Here is a 14,686-nt window from a genome sequence, read left to right on the forward strand (position 1 = left end):
TTCTTGAGCCACTCCTTTTTTGCCTTGGCGGTGTGTTTTGGGTCATTGTCATGCTGGAATACCCATCCACGACACATTTTCAATGCCCTGGCTGAGGGAAGGAGGTTCTCACCCAAGATTTGACGGTACATGGCCTCGTCCATCGTCCCTTTGATGCGGTGAAGTTGTCCTGTCCCCTTAGCAGAAAAACACCCCCAAAGCATAATGTTTCCACCTCCATGTTTGACGGTGGAGATGGTGTTCTTGGGGTCATAGGCAGCATTCCTCCTCCTCCAAACACGGTGAGTTGAGTTGATGTCAAAGAGCTCCATTTTGGTCTCATCTGACCACAACACTTTCACCCAGTTGTCCTCTGAATCATTCAGATGTTCATTGACAAACTTCAGACGGGCATGTATATGTGCTTTCTTGAGCAGGGGGACCTTGCGGGCGCTGCAGGATTTCAGTCCTTCACGGCGTAGTGTGTTACCAATTGTTTTCTTGGTGACTATGGTCCCAGCTGCCTTGAGATCATTGACAAGATCCTCCCGTGTAGTTCTGGGCTGATTCCTCACCGTTCTCATGATCATTGCAACTCCACGAGGTGAGATCTTGCATGGAGCCCCAGGCCAAGGGATATTGACAGTTCTTTTGTGTTTCTTCCATTTGCGAATAATCGCACCAACTGTTGTCACCTTCTCACCAAGCTGCTTGGCGATGGTCTTGTAGCCCATTCCAGCCTTGTGTAGGTCTACAATCTTGTCCCTGACATCCTTGGAGAGCTCTTTGGTCTTGGCCATGGTGGAGAGTTTGGAATCTGATTGATTGATTGCTTCTGTGGACAGGTGTCTTTTATACAGGTAACAAGCTGCGGTTAGGAGCACTCCCTTTAAGAGTGTGCTCCTAATCTCAGCTCGTTACCTGTATAAAAGACACCTGGGAGCCCGAAATCTTTCCGATTGAGAGGGGGTCAAATACTTATTTCCCTCATTAAAATGCAAATCAATTTATAACATTTCTGACATGCGTTTTTCTGGATATTTTTGTTGTTATTCTGTCTCTCACTGTTCAAATAAACCTACCATTAAAATTATAGACTGATCCTTTCTTTGTCAGTGGGCAAACATACAAAATCAGCAGGGGATCAAATACTTTTTCCCCCCACTGTAGTTAGCAAGTTAGCAAACCAAATGCATAGGTGGAGCCCTGAGCTGGATATAAATTATTTGACACGTTAGATTTCTTATAGTTATATTTAACTTATAATTAGTAATAAGCAGTGGGGTAGCACGCACTTCGTCAGCCCCCGTGACCCCCACCAAAAAAAGTATATATATATATATATATATATATATATATATATATATTTTTTTTTTTAACAGTAAAAAATACCGAAAAACCCCAGTATACGGTATATCACCCAAGCCTAACATCGACACTGGCAAATGTCATCAAATTAAACCCTAATTACTATCAGTTTCATCATTTGTTTTATACTTAGTGATTTGAATTTGTAGAAATATCTCTAGGTAGGCAGAGATATGGAGCCGGCGAAGCTGCAGTATTTGCCCAATGTCCCCCTGATGAGCACACACAACCCACAACCGATGGCCTCTTCAAATTCATGTCATTAAAAGGCACGAAGGAGAAACCACAATCTCCCTCTGTTCAAGCTGCAGAGGTGTATATGTTTGTTTTGCTATCTCTGTTTCTCTGGCACACTTCGGAGGGGCCTTGAAGGGTCCTGGCAGTGCGGTTCTGCTGCATTTGTCTGGGTATGCCCAGTTCAGACGCATTAATCTAAACTCTCATTCCCTGCAATTTCCACACTTCCTTCCTGTGCTGCTGCCTGCGCCCCTCGCCATATGTTCACAGTGGCTTACGGAGGAAAGGTGCTTTTTCCTCTAGAGGAGCTGGAGCACACAGGCTAAAGAGATGAGGAATTTATCTCTGCTATAACATAAACTGCCAGAGTGCAGTAGTTATGCAGAATAAATTAGTTTCTTATTTAACATAAATCAATTTCCCTTAGGTTGTTAGTTAATAACGTGTATCTAAAATGTTTACGAACACCAAATCCACTCATATTTCATTCAAAAGGCAAAAGGCCTTGAACTGGTTGAGAAACAGTTTAACTAGGCACAGTGGCAGACTAAATGAGCTACAGTTGAAGTCAGAAGTTTACATACACCTTAGCCAAATACATTTAAACTCAGTATTTCACAATTCCTGGCATTTAATCCTAGTAAAAATTCCCTGTCTTAGGTCAGTTAGGATCACCACTTTATTTTAAGAATGTGAAATGTCAGAATAATAGTAGAGAGAATGATTTATTTCAGCTTATATTTCTTTCATCACATTCCCAGTGGGTCGGCAGTTTACATACACTCAATTAGTATTTGGTAGCATTGCCTTTAAATTGTTTAACCTGGGTCAAACGTTTCGGGTAGCCTTCTACAAGCTTCCCACAATAAGTTGGGTGAATGTTGGCCCATTCCTCCTGACAGAGCTGGTGTAACTGAGTCAGGTTTGTAGGCCTCCTTGCTCGCACATGCTTTTTCAGTTCTGCACACAAATTTTCTATGGGATTGAGGTCAGGGCTTTGTGATGGCCACTCCAATACCTTGGCTTTGTTGTCCTTAAGCCATTTTGCCACAACTTTGGAAGTATGCTTGGGGTCATTGTCCATTTGCGACCAAGCTTAAACTTCCTGACTGATGTCTTGAGATGTTGCTTCAATATATCCACATAATTTTCCTGCCTCATGATGCCATCTATTTTGTGAAGTGCACCAGTCCCTCCTGCAGCAAAGCACCTCCACAACATGATGCTGCCACACCCGTGCTTCACGGTTGGGATGGTGTTCTTTGGCTTGCAAGCCTCCCCCTTTTTCCTCCAAACATAACAATGGTCATTATGGCCAAACAGTTCTATTTTTGTTTAATCAGACCAGAGGACATTTCTCTAAAAAGTACGATCTTTGTCCCCATGTGCAGTTGCAAACCGTAGTCTGGCTTTTTTATGGCGGTTTTGGAGCTGTGGCTTCTTCCTTGCTGAGCGGCCTTTCAGGTTATGTCGATATAGGACTCGTTTTACTGTGGATATAGATACTTTTGTACCTGTTTCCTACAGCATCTTCACAAGGTCCTTTGCTGTTGTTCTGGGATTGATTTGCACTTTTCGCACCAAAGTACATTGTTTGTACAGATGAACGTGGTACCTTCAGGCATTTGAAAATTGTTCCCAAGGATGAACCAGACTTGTGGAGGTCTACAATTTTTTTCTGAGGTCTTGGCTGATTTCCCCATGATGTCAAGCAAAGAGGCACTGAGTTTGAAGGTAGGCCTTGAAATACATCCACAGGTACACCTCCAATTGACTCAAATGATGTCAATTAGCCTATCAGAAGCTTCTAAAGCCATGACATCATTTTCTGGAATTTTCCAAGCTGTTTAAAGGCACAGTCAACTTAGTGTATGTAAACTTCTGACCCACTGGAATTGTGATACAGTGAATTATAAGTGAAATAATCTCTGTAAACAATTGCTGGAAAAATTACTTGCGTCATGCACAAAGTAATTGTCCTAACCGGCTTGCCAAAACTATTGTTTGTTAACAAGAAATTTGTGGAGTGGTTGAAAAACGAGTTTTAATGACTCCAACCTAAGTGTATGTAAACTTCTGACTTCAACTGTAAGTGCTCTAATACTGCTATGCAATAATATTTCAAGTAATGTTACATCAACAACAAAAAAGACTCATAATTGCAGACTCAATTTACCCTAGAACCTGTACTGTAAAAACCCTCAAACTTGCAATCCACTCAGCAGAAAGGTTAACTACAGAGAAGTGCTCTCGTGTGGTCGTACAAGTAGACAAATCATAACTCTTTATTCATTCACCGTGCGTGGATCTTTTTAGGGTGAAACAAACACTGGAGCACAAAAGGATTAGCCTATCACACCAGCGGGTTCCTGCAATCAGCAGCGTGTTTATTACATCAGGAGGACTTAGTTTTATTGAGCTGCTCATTAGTAAGTTTAATCAGAGCTGTGTCTTATGACTGTTCTAACACCACTATCAGATTCCTCATCAGAGTGCTGAGTGCTATCTCAAACTCGCAAACACACACACACACACACACACACACACACACACACACACACACACACACACACACACACACACACACACACACACACGCAGAGTTCCTTCTCATTCCTGTGCTCCTGGCCATAAATTAGCCAACATGGTAGAGGAAGGCCCATCGAGTCCCACTCCTCTGTCTCCAACCTCAGTGCTGAATATAACACAGGCCCTGGTAGGCAGTGGACTGCACCGGAGCCAAACGTTCTCTCATTCTCCCCTGGCCCTGACACCAATGGCAGGGCTGTCAGCACAGCAAGCTACTCTCACGCTACTCATAGCAGGGGGACAGCAGGCTTTCCTGACTCATTTGGGCTTGTGTGATCTTCTCTTTCTCGTGACGTGTTTTCTAGTGATGGAGATGAACATGTGGGAGTGAGAGAGCCCTTCTTCGGTATCAAAAGTGAATTAACATGATGGGACGATATTAATGATGTAATAAAGTGAGTGACAGCCAATCAGAGCGCATGACCAGTGCCCCTCTGCTGTCCCATCTGTTTCACAGTCAGAGAGGATCCTGGGACAGGGCCAAAAGGAGGCTGGAAAAACGACAAGCTCTCTCAATTTATTAACTCACTTTTCATCACCCTTTTTGATCAATGTTGATTAGCACAAATAATCAAAAAGCTTTTTTAAGTATTCTGGATCTAACTGTCAAATAATAAGTGATTCATATTTCAGTCTTCTAGCTCAGTAATAATTATTAGATTTGCAGGAAGAGAACATATTCCCAGCTGACAGACAAGGAGAAAAATGGTAGGAAAGCACACAGGGCAGTGTCATCAGTATTTCCTTCAAATCCTGTTTTTTTATTAATCTGCAATAAAAATAAAATGTTAATGTATTGCCATTTATGATGTAAAGGATGTAACACATGTAACTGCTTCCTCTCCGTCATTCAATAATGTAACAAAGCCAAAGAGAACATGATTTCCCTTCATTACAATAATTGCCATGGTAACAAACAAAATGAGGTTGCATGAATTGAAATTTGAGAGATTTACAAAAAAGATTTAGCTCGAGTCCATCGTCTTTAATTTATTACTGTAAATCCTTCAAAAGACAAATCAAAACCAGGAACAAATCAGTGGTACGCAGTAATCCTCAAGTATTTTAAAAGAGGAGAGATTGAACTTCAATTTGATTGGTATTTTGCACAGCACAGCAAAAAAAAAACATTTCAGACTTCAGACCTAAAAATAACATGCCACATTCACTGTAAATGCAGTTGCAACTGAATCTATACATAGGAGAGGCTGGCCCAGCCACTGCTGAGGGATTAGGCCTACACAACAACGACTTGGACTCATCAGCATTTTCTATATCTGAAATGGAAATCCTAACAAATGTATCAAGCCTCAGGTCACGGTCAGCCCCAAACACTCAGTTATCCTCACAAACTAGCCACAACACCTGAGAAAATGTTGTGTGTGAGTGTGCGTGTGTGTGCCGCGTGTGTGTTTGCGAGAGAGAGAGAGAGAGGGAGGGAGAGAGAGAGAGAGAGAGCTAGACAGCATTTATGAGTGTGGGAAAGAGTGAAAGAAAGAGAGATGCCCCATTGTGCAACAATCCACTCTGTGATCTTTAAAACCACTAGAACAGAACATGACCCTATGATGGAAATCTATTTGATAAGGACAATTATTTGGTATGCTTTTTGGCAAGGCAGTGGTGTACATAGTCTGATTCCTGCATTTAAATCCCCCTCTCCTCAACACCCACACAGAATAACCAAACAGACAATGTCCTTATCATACCTTCCATCTTCAAACACAAATAGGACATAGCCAGTGAAGAAACCCAAACAGCTAGGTTGGCAGAGAGAGAGCTGTAATAAAAACAGTGATAGTAGAGGGGTGGTCACGTACTGCATGTAACCACTGCACTCTGGATGGCACATAACATAACATCACAGGTCAGAGCTCCCATGCAGTCCGTTGGACACAAACAGTCAGGTCCTTTCCTGGCACTACGTATATCAATACAGGTGCAAGACTTGAGCTGCTACTGGAAAATAGAACACATCTGAATCTACAAATACAAAGCCGTGTGTTCATAATCACACAGTTTACAATATCACCTTTTCCATTCAATAATGTCTGTCTTTAAACACAGCACATAGCACATGCTCCCTCCTAGCCTGCATCCCTCCCTCCTTCTGAGATCCTGAGTAGATATGGTTAAACTGGTAAAGGGCCAGTCCCCAACTCAGCATCCCAGCAGCTCCCCAGAGTACCCCCAGTAATGCTCTGTCCAGGGCTCTCTGACTCCCACAGGGGCCTGGTAGATCAAACAGGGGATCATTACTCATTCCTTCCCACTAACCCCTGCTCTGTTATTCCCAATCGAAGCCCTGCACGCTCCCAGGCGCATCACTGACACCACACGGCAGGCCCGGCTGCATGCGATGGCCACGGGCTCTCAGGTCATTAGACGAGGACAACCCACCCCTCCTCCTCCCGCTGCTGCCCCCAGATACGTCCTCAGAGGGTAGGGCCAGTCATTAGTGGTCAGGATGGAGGTAGCTAAAGCTAATGCTCTCTCTCTGTGTGGCATGCTGACCAACGCAACTCTGTATCTCTGAGGAGTGCTATCGACCTGACACCAACATGCTCCCTTAAGTCCAGAGTACTCAGCATCAATGTACTGTATTTGGGAGTTTAGTTTTAAAACTAACAGACATCCTGTGCTTCAGCAGCAGGTGTTCTTCAAGAATACACTACCGTTCAAAAGTTTGAGGTCACTTAGAAATGTCCTTGTTTTTGAAAGAAAAGCACATTTTTTGTCCATTAAAATAACATTAAATTGATCAGAAATACAGTGTAGACATTGTTAATGTCGTAAATGACTATTGTAGCTGGAAACGGTTGATTTTTAATGGAATATCCCGACTCCGGGTTGCTTGCCTTCTAGGCAGAGTTGCAAAGAAAAAGCAATACCTCAGACTGGCCAATAAAAATAAAATATTAAGATGGGCAAAAGAACACAGACACTGGACAGAGGAACTCTGCCTAGAAGGCCAGCATCCCGGAGTCGCCTCTTCACTGTTGACGTTGAGACTGGTGTTTTGCGGGTACTATTTAATGAAGCTGCCAGTTGAGGACTTGAGAGGCTTCTGTTTCTCAAATTAGACACTCTAATGTACTTGTCCTCTTGCTCAGTTGTGCACCGGGGCCTCCCACTCCTCTTTCTATTCTGGTTAGAGCCAGTTTGCGCTGTTCTGTGAAGAGAGTAGTACACAGCATTGGACGAGATCTTCAGTTTCTTGACAATTTCTCACATGGAATAGCCTTCATTTCTCAGAACAAGAATCGACTGATGAGTTTCTGAAGAAGGTCTTTGTTTTGGCCATTTTGAGCCTGTAATTGAACCGACAAATGCTGATGCTCCAGATCAGTGGTTCTTAACCTGGGTTCGATCGAACCCCAGGGGTTCGGTGAGTCAGTCTCAGGGGTTCGGCGGAGGTCAAGACACACACCCGACTCATATGATTCGTGATGACACGCCCCGCTTGGCCATCATTGGCTGCAGGTGATCACGCAACATCGCTTGGCCTATCTGTGCTGCAGGGAATTTGGCGCGCTCAGTAGTCGAATTGTGACTGTCGTGATGGTACGTCGTGTGATTTCTTTCTTAATATTTTAATCCCTTCATACTAACTATGTCGAGCAAAAAAAGAAAGTGGTCGGACAAATATGTACAATATGGATTCACATGTATAACGGAACGTGATGAGAGTCAGTGTCCTAACTGCATGATTTGCAATGCCAAGTTGAGCAATTCTAGTCTAGCGCCGGCAAAACTAAGAGAACACTTCCTTAAGCTGCATGGAGATGGACAATACAAGAACACAACGCTCGCTGAATTCAAGGTGAAGAGAGCCATTTTTCCAATTAAGAAGGGTTCGGTGAATGCGCATATGAAACTGGTGGGGGTCAGTACCTCCAACAAGGTTAAGAACCACTGCTCCAGATACTCAACTAGTCTAAAGAAGGCCAGTTTTATTGCTTCTTTAATCAGAACTACAGTTTTCAGCTGTGCTAACATAATTGCAAAAGGGTTTTGTAATGATCAATTTGCCTTTTAAAATGATAAACTTTGATTAGCTAACACAACGTGCCATTGGAACACAGGAGTGATGGTTGCTGATAATGGGCCTCTGTACGCCTATGTAGATATTCCCAAAAAAATCTGCTGTTTCCAGCTACAATGTAACAGTCGTCGTGGTGGATGGACCAAGGCGCAGCGGGATGAGTGCTCATATTCACTTTATTAGAACACTAATGAACAAAACAAGAAAAACGAACACTAACGAACACTAACGAACACTAACGAACTAACGAACTAACGAACTAACGAACTAACGAACTAACGAACTAACGAACTAACGAACTAACGAACTAACGAACTAACGAACTAACGAACTAACGAACTAACGAACTAACGAACTAACGAACTAACGAACACCAAACAGCCTTGCATGCAACACACAGCTATGCAACGAACAACCTCCCACAAAACCCCATGAAAACAAACTCCTAATTATAGGACCTTCAATCAGAAGCAACGATAACCAGCTGCTTCCAATTGAAGGTCCAACCCCAATAAACTAAACATAGAAATAGACTAGACTAGACAGAACATAGAAATACACTAGCATAGAACAGTGCCCAAAAACCCCGGAATACATAAATCAAACACCCCTCTACATTCACACACAACCCGAACCATATAAAACAAATACCCCCTGCCACGTCCTGACCAAACTACAATAACAAATAACCCCTATACTGGTCAGGACGTGACATACAATAGTCATTTACAACATTAACAATGTTTACACTGTATTTCTGATCAATTTGATGTTATTTTAATGGACAATTTTTTGTACTTTTCTTTCAAAAACAAGGACATTTCTAAGTGACCCCAAACTTTTGAACAGTAGTGTACATACATACATACAGATATAACTCACTACCTCTGTCCAACACCTCACACTGTGTCCATTCAGACTATATCAGCCAGAGGTCAAGCACAGATAAGCAGGTATAGAAATGTATCTCTGCCTGGTTTTAAATCCAGCTGCCTCAAGTCACAGTAAGGGTTGTTTGGTCCCCACCCACTAAGTGACTTCACAACTTAACACAACATCAAATACATGGTAATAAACTGCTCATTTGAAAAATGAATTGGAATCCACATCAAAGGAGCCAAGTCAGATGTACAACACCAACTTTCTTCAATCAAAATAATGACAGTCTAGGAGAAGCCTGATAGTAATCTACCGCATATTGGGTGACTGAAGACATTATTTTAATGTTTTTCCTCTTGGCAGACCTGCAAAAAAAGATGCAAAAGCTGTGCCAAGTCACCTGCCTTCAATAGACTTTCATCGCTATGGCAACAGCACAGTTCTCCATAACCAAGTCAGGAGGTGACCTGTGATACATAAATGAGAGATGTCCAAACTCTCCCTGAATCTTCCCTCCATTGGCGGGCAGGAGGCCCAGTCTGCCAGGGGAGGGTACCCATTTGAAGGCATCACAAACGCAGTGTGGCCCAATGGTTCACAGAGCAGCCAGCAGGTTATCTAAAAATAAACAGACGTCTCTGAAAGAAAAGGATTCCTTCAGCAATACACTCAAAGGCTTAAAACATGAAATGAGGTTTGTCAAACTAAAGCCTGCTATAAGACCTGATCAAATTTTTAAAAAATGAAATAAAATATTTTCTTTTTTTTATATAGTCTATGCACTGTTGTAAAACAGGGGTTCTGAGACTACAAACTAAAATGAGATGATCTTATGTGGATTTAAATAAACACACTCAAAACAATGAGAGCCTATGACAAATGAAATCAGTCAAAAGGAGAACTGGAGTGGGAAGCATCTCATGGGACAACAGCTTCATGAGCAAAATAAAAGAAAAGATTCAGCTCAGTCCTTCTTTAAGAACCTCAGTTGAAAGCTACTGTTGTGGTTACATATATTGAATCTGTTTGAACTAATCCATTTTAGAAGAAAAATGCATGGTTAAATTGAAGACCAACTTAGCAGTTGCTTTAAACAAAAAAATACAACATCCCAAATCCTTTGAAAATGCTTTGAAGATAAGCTGCGTTCAAGATGCGTTTTGTCACCTTTTATATCTTCACACATTGTGACATGTACAGTGGAGAGGTTTTGTGTGTGTGTTAAATTATCTTAAAATGCAAGCTGGGTACTTCTGCAAGTTCTAAGTCTTCTGACTGAACAACAAAAATTCTTGCTTAATAATTATGAATGAGAATAAGTCATATTCTTCTTCTGACTGAACAAAAAAATCCTTGCTTAATAATTATGAATGAGAATAAGTCATATCCTTCAACGCTGTATTAATAATTAATCAGCAGATAATAATATTTTCTAATCCATGGGGATAAAAGCTGAAGAAAGAGCTTTAAACTGAGAGAAAGTTTGCTGAAGTGGAAGGAAACTGCAGTGTAAGTCTATCACAAGCATATTATTTAAAATATATTCACAAAAAGTACTGTAAATATAATTGAACAGTTCTGACATCCTTGTAACATCCTTGTACAACTTGTCTTCATCTATTCTGTAAACAAGTGAATGATAACATGTGGCACATTCTTTGAATTGACTGCAGGACAACCAGGAATACTTAGGACCATTCTAAACACGATGGGATAAATAAACACAATTACAGGAAGGCAAAATTGCAGGAGAAATGTATCATAAATTCTGTTCAGGTTGTCAACCCGCAGTAGGAGCAGAAATATTTGCCTCAGTCTGTCCCTCTAGGAGCAATAACAACCCAAACATAATTATGGCTTTTCTGATTATTGGCTGACTTCTACAGCAAGTCTAAAGTAGGTGGGACAGAGAGAGCAAACCATGATCTGAAAATATTCCTAATATAGCTCTCCAAATATAAAAGTGCCACAGTGAGCTCTGAAGCAAGCTAACTGAGCAGCTTGGACATAGATGTTAATGTGAGTATTGCATCATGCAGAACATTACATTTGAGGTATCAGTGGTTTCTAGTTTACTACTTACTTTAGGTCAAGGAGTATATCAAGCTTGGAAAGCTTGGAACAGACAGGTGTGTGACTCTGACACACATAAAAAACATCAAGGAGAGAGTAAGCCCAAAACAGATCCCACATAATGTCTATTGATGGAAATAGAACAAAAATACCATCCACATAAGCCTCTACAAAACATGGCTCAATTCTTATGACTTTTCTTACTGACTAAATAAATACCAACAGGCATTTCAGCCATGACGATGGGCTTTGATGGGAAAAACAGTCTATTAACAGTCTCTATTTCTTTTCTATTCTAAACAAAAAGCACCATGCTGATGCTGGTCTATTTTGGAAGCCACTGAGTGCATGCCCAACACATCAGGCTTAAATGTGGCTGGTCACATGATGTCCATGAATGCCATGCTATATTAAATTCTAAAGCACACCGCAGAGTTTACTGAGTTCAATTCTCCCACTTCCCACATTAGGAATTCAGAAAATGAGTTCCTTTGTAACACTTGAATTGAAGCAACATTCTATTTTATATTTCATTATGGTGGGGCAAAATGGAAGGTATGATCACTGAAACCGAATTTCACTAAAAAATGAAGTAGGCCTATTCAGCAACACTTTACATAGCATTAGCTACATAGAGCGCTATTAAAGGATGGTTGGGAATATATTTGACATAACGTAAACAGACCCAAATTTATATATATTGACAATGCTCTGTATAGTTGTTAATACTTATGAATGCACAGTGAATGCTTTACCCAAACTGATTGATGAAAGTGCAAGTATATACAGCGACGGCAGGTAGCCTAGTGGTTTGAGCCAGTAACCGAAAGGTTGCTGGATCGAATCCCTGAGCTGACATGGTAAAAATCTGTCATTCTGCCCCTGAGCAAGGCAGTTAACCCACTGTTCCCTGGGCGCCAAAGATGTGGATGTCGATTAAGGCAGCCCCCCCGCATCTCTCTGATTCAGAGGGGTTGGGTTAAATGCGTTAGACACATTTCAGTTGAAGGCATTCAGTTGTGCAACTGTCTAGGTATAGCACTTTGTGACATCGGCTGATGTAAAAAGGGCTTTATAAATACATTTCATTGATTGATTGACCAAGTATCCCCCTTTCCCTTCCGAAAGTATTCAGACCCCTTGAATTTTTCCACATTTTGTTATGTTACAGAGTTATTGTAAAATGGATTAAATAAATAACAATCCTCAGCAATCTACACAATACCCCATAATGATAAAGCGAAAACAGGTTTTTAGAAATGTTTACAAATGTATTAAAATAAAAAAACAGAAATACCTTATTTACATAAGTATTCAGACCCTTTGCTATGAGACACAGAATTGAGGTCAGGTACATCCTGTTTCCATTGATCATCCTTGAGATGTTTCTATACAACTTGTATGGAGTCCACCTGGTGTAAATTATATTGATTGGACATGATTTGGAAAGGCACACACCCGTCTATATAAGGTCCCACAGTTGACATTGCATGGCAGAGCAAAAACCAAGCCACAAGGTCGAAGAAATGGTCCGTAGTGCTCAGAGACAGGATTGTGTCAAGGCACAGATCTGGGGAAGGGTACCACAAAATGTCTGCAGCATTGAAGGTCCCCAAGAACACAGTGGCCTCCATCATTCTTAAATGGAAGTAGTTTGGAACCACCAAGACTCTTCCTAGAGCTGGCCGCCCAGCCAAACTGAGAAATCGGGGGAGAAGGGCCTTGGTCAGGGAGGTGACCAAGAACCTGATGGTCACTCTGACAGAGCTCTGGAGTTCCTCTATGGATATGGGAGAACCTTCCAGAAGGACAACCATCTCTGCAGCACTCCACCAATCAGGCCTTTATGGTAGAGTGGCCAGACGGAAGCCACTCCTCAGTAAAAAGCACATGACAGCCCGCTTGGAGTTTGCCAAAAGGCAGCTAAAGACACTCAGACCACGAAAAACAAGATTCTCTGGTCTGATGAAAGCAAGATGGAACTCTGAATGCCTGAATGCCAAGCGTCATGGCTGGAGGAAATCTGGCACCATCCCTACAGTGAACCATGATGATGGCAGCATCATGCTGTGGGGATGTTTTTCAGCAGCAGGGACTGGGAGACTAGTCACGATCGAGGCAAAGATGAACGGAGCAAAGTACTGAGAGATTCTTAATGAAAACCTGATCCAGAGTGCTCAGGACCTCAGACATTTGCTTACATTTCTAAAAACCTGTTTTTGCTTTGTCATTATGGGGTATTCTGTATAGATTGATGAGGGGAAAAAACTATGTAATCAATTTTAGAATAAGGCTGTAACCTAACAAAATGTGGAAAAAGTCAAGGGGTCTGAATACTTCCCGAAGGCACTGTACTTAAAGCATCAATTCAGCACCGACTTGACCTGGATCCCAAGCTATTTACTTCTGTGGAGACAGCATCCAGAATGGGAAGTGAGGATGTAAAGTACTATGAAAAACATCCGAACACTTCACCAGGCTTTTCACAAAAGCTCCCTTTTGGCCCCATTGTCTTGCTGTTCAGTCCATTGTCTTGCAGTTGTTTCCACTAAAAGTGTGTCCTTTAGAGCTAACGAGGCTTTGTCGCTTTATGTAAAAAAAGTATTGAGGAGATATAATGCTTGATTGTGCTATGGATTCATGTGTTGGAGCCTTTACAGCGAAGAAATTATCTACATAAAAGCAGGGAATTTAAGCAACACTTATTAAAACATCTACGCCAATGAGGCAAGCTGCATCAGTCTAAACAGCCCACTTCTGCATGAGAAATGCTCCCGGCTAAAAGTACACTACATCAGATCACATCCTTTAGTCATTGAGCCTGTGAGATAGATGTGTGAAGGCCACATGAATGGCCAGGCCTTTAGGGACGTGGGGCTGAGGAACTCACTGCCTTATTCAAACAGCTCAGCACTGGGGGACGGACACATGCATATGAAGCACCACTTGATGAACAGGAAGTAACCCCATACTGTACTTACAACACAATTGATAGACATTGGATATCTTTGGCACAGCTTTTATATGTTGCACAAATCTAGGGAGCAATATATCACAAACACAATCAATGCCCCACTGTCAATATGAGCTAAATTGATTTTGTGTCATAATCAATAGAAAATGGATATGCGAACAAGTCACAGAGATCTTTCTGCACACAAAACACAAGGAAGGGTTATAAAGTAGTGATAATTACAATTATATTACACTGTCAGAGCTGTTAGGTCGATAAGCATTCTTTCACATATGTCAAATAAGCCTAAACCATTCCTTATTTCCACATCTTTACAGCAGTCAGTCTACGATAATTCCAGGTGGAGGTGGCATGTTTCAGAGTGCACACACAGACATACACACCGCTGAGGTGGGAAATTAATAGTAATACTATGTTGAATATGAAACCTTGCTCCTTTGGCTTTTCACAAAATTAATAACGCAAATATTCAAAATGCAGTGGGAGACATCAGGAACACTCATATGAACTGATTTCAAACAGCAGTGGTTAGACAAGACACA

The 14,686-nt window shown here is 41.5% G+C and overlaps 1 protein-coding gene across 4 annotated transcripts in view; it reads right to left on the reverse strand.

Annotated features, from left to right (window-relative positions):
• The window catches only part of LOC115203102 (transcription factor 12-like), a 90,568-nt gene that overhangs the window by 74,412 nt on the left and 1,470 nt on the right, over positions 1-14,686 (reverse strand). The window lies entirely within an intron of this gene.

This window comes from Salmo trutta, chromosome 12, assembly GCF_901001165.1.
Source record: "Salmo trutta chromosome 12, fSalTru1.1, whole genome shotgun sequence".
Classification (NCBI taxonomy): Eukaryota; Metazoa; Chordata; class Actinopteri; order Salmoniformes; family Salmonidae; genus Salmo; species Salmo trutta.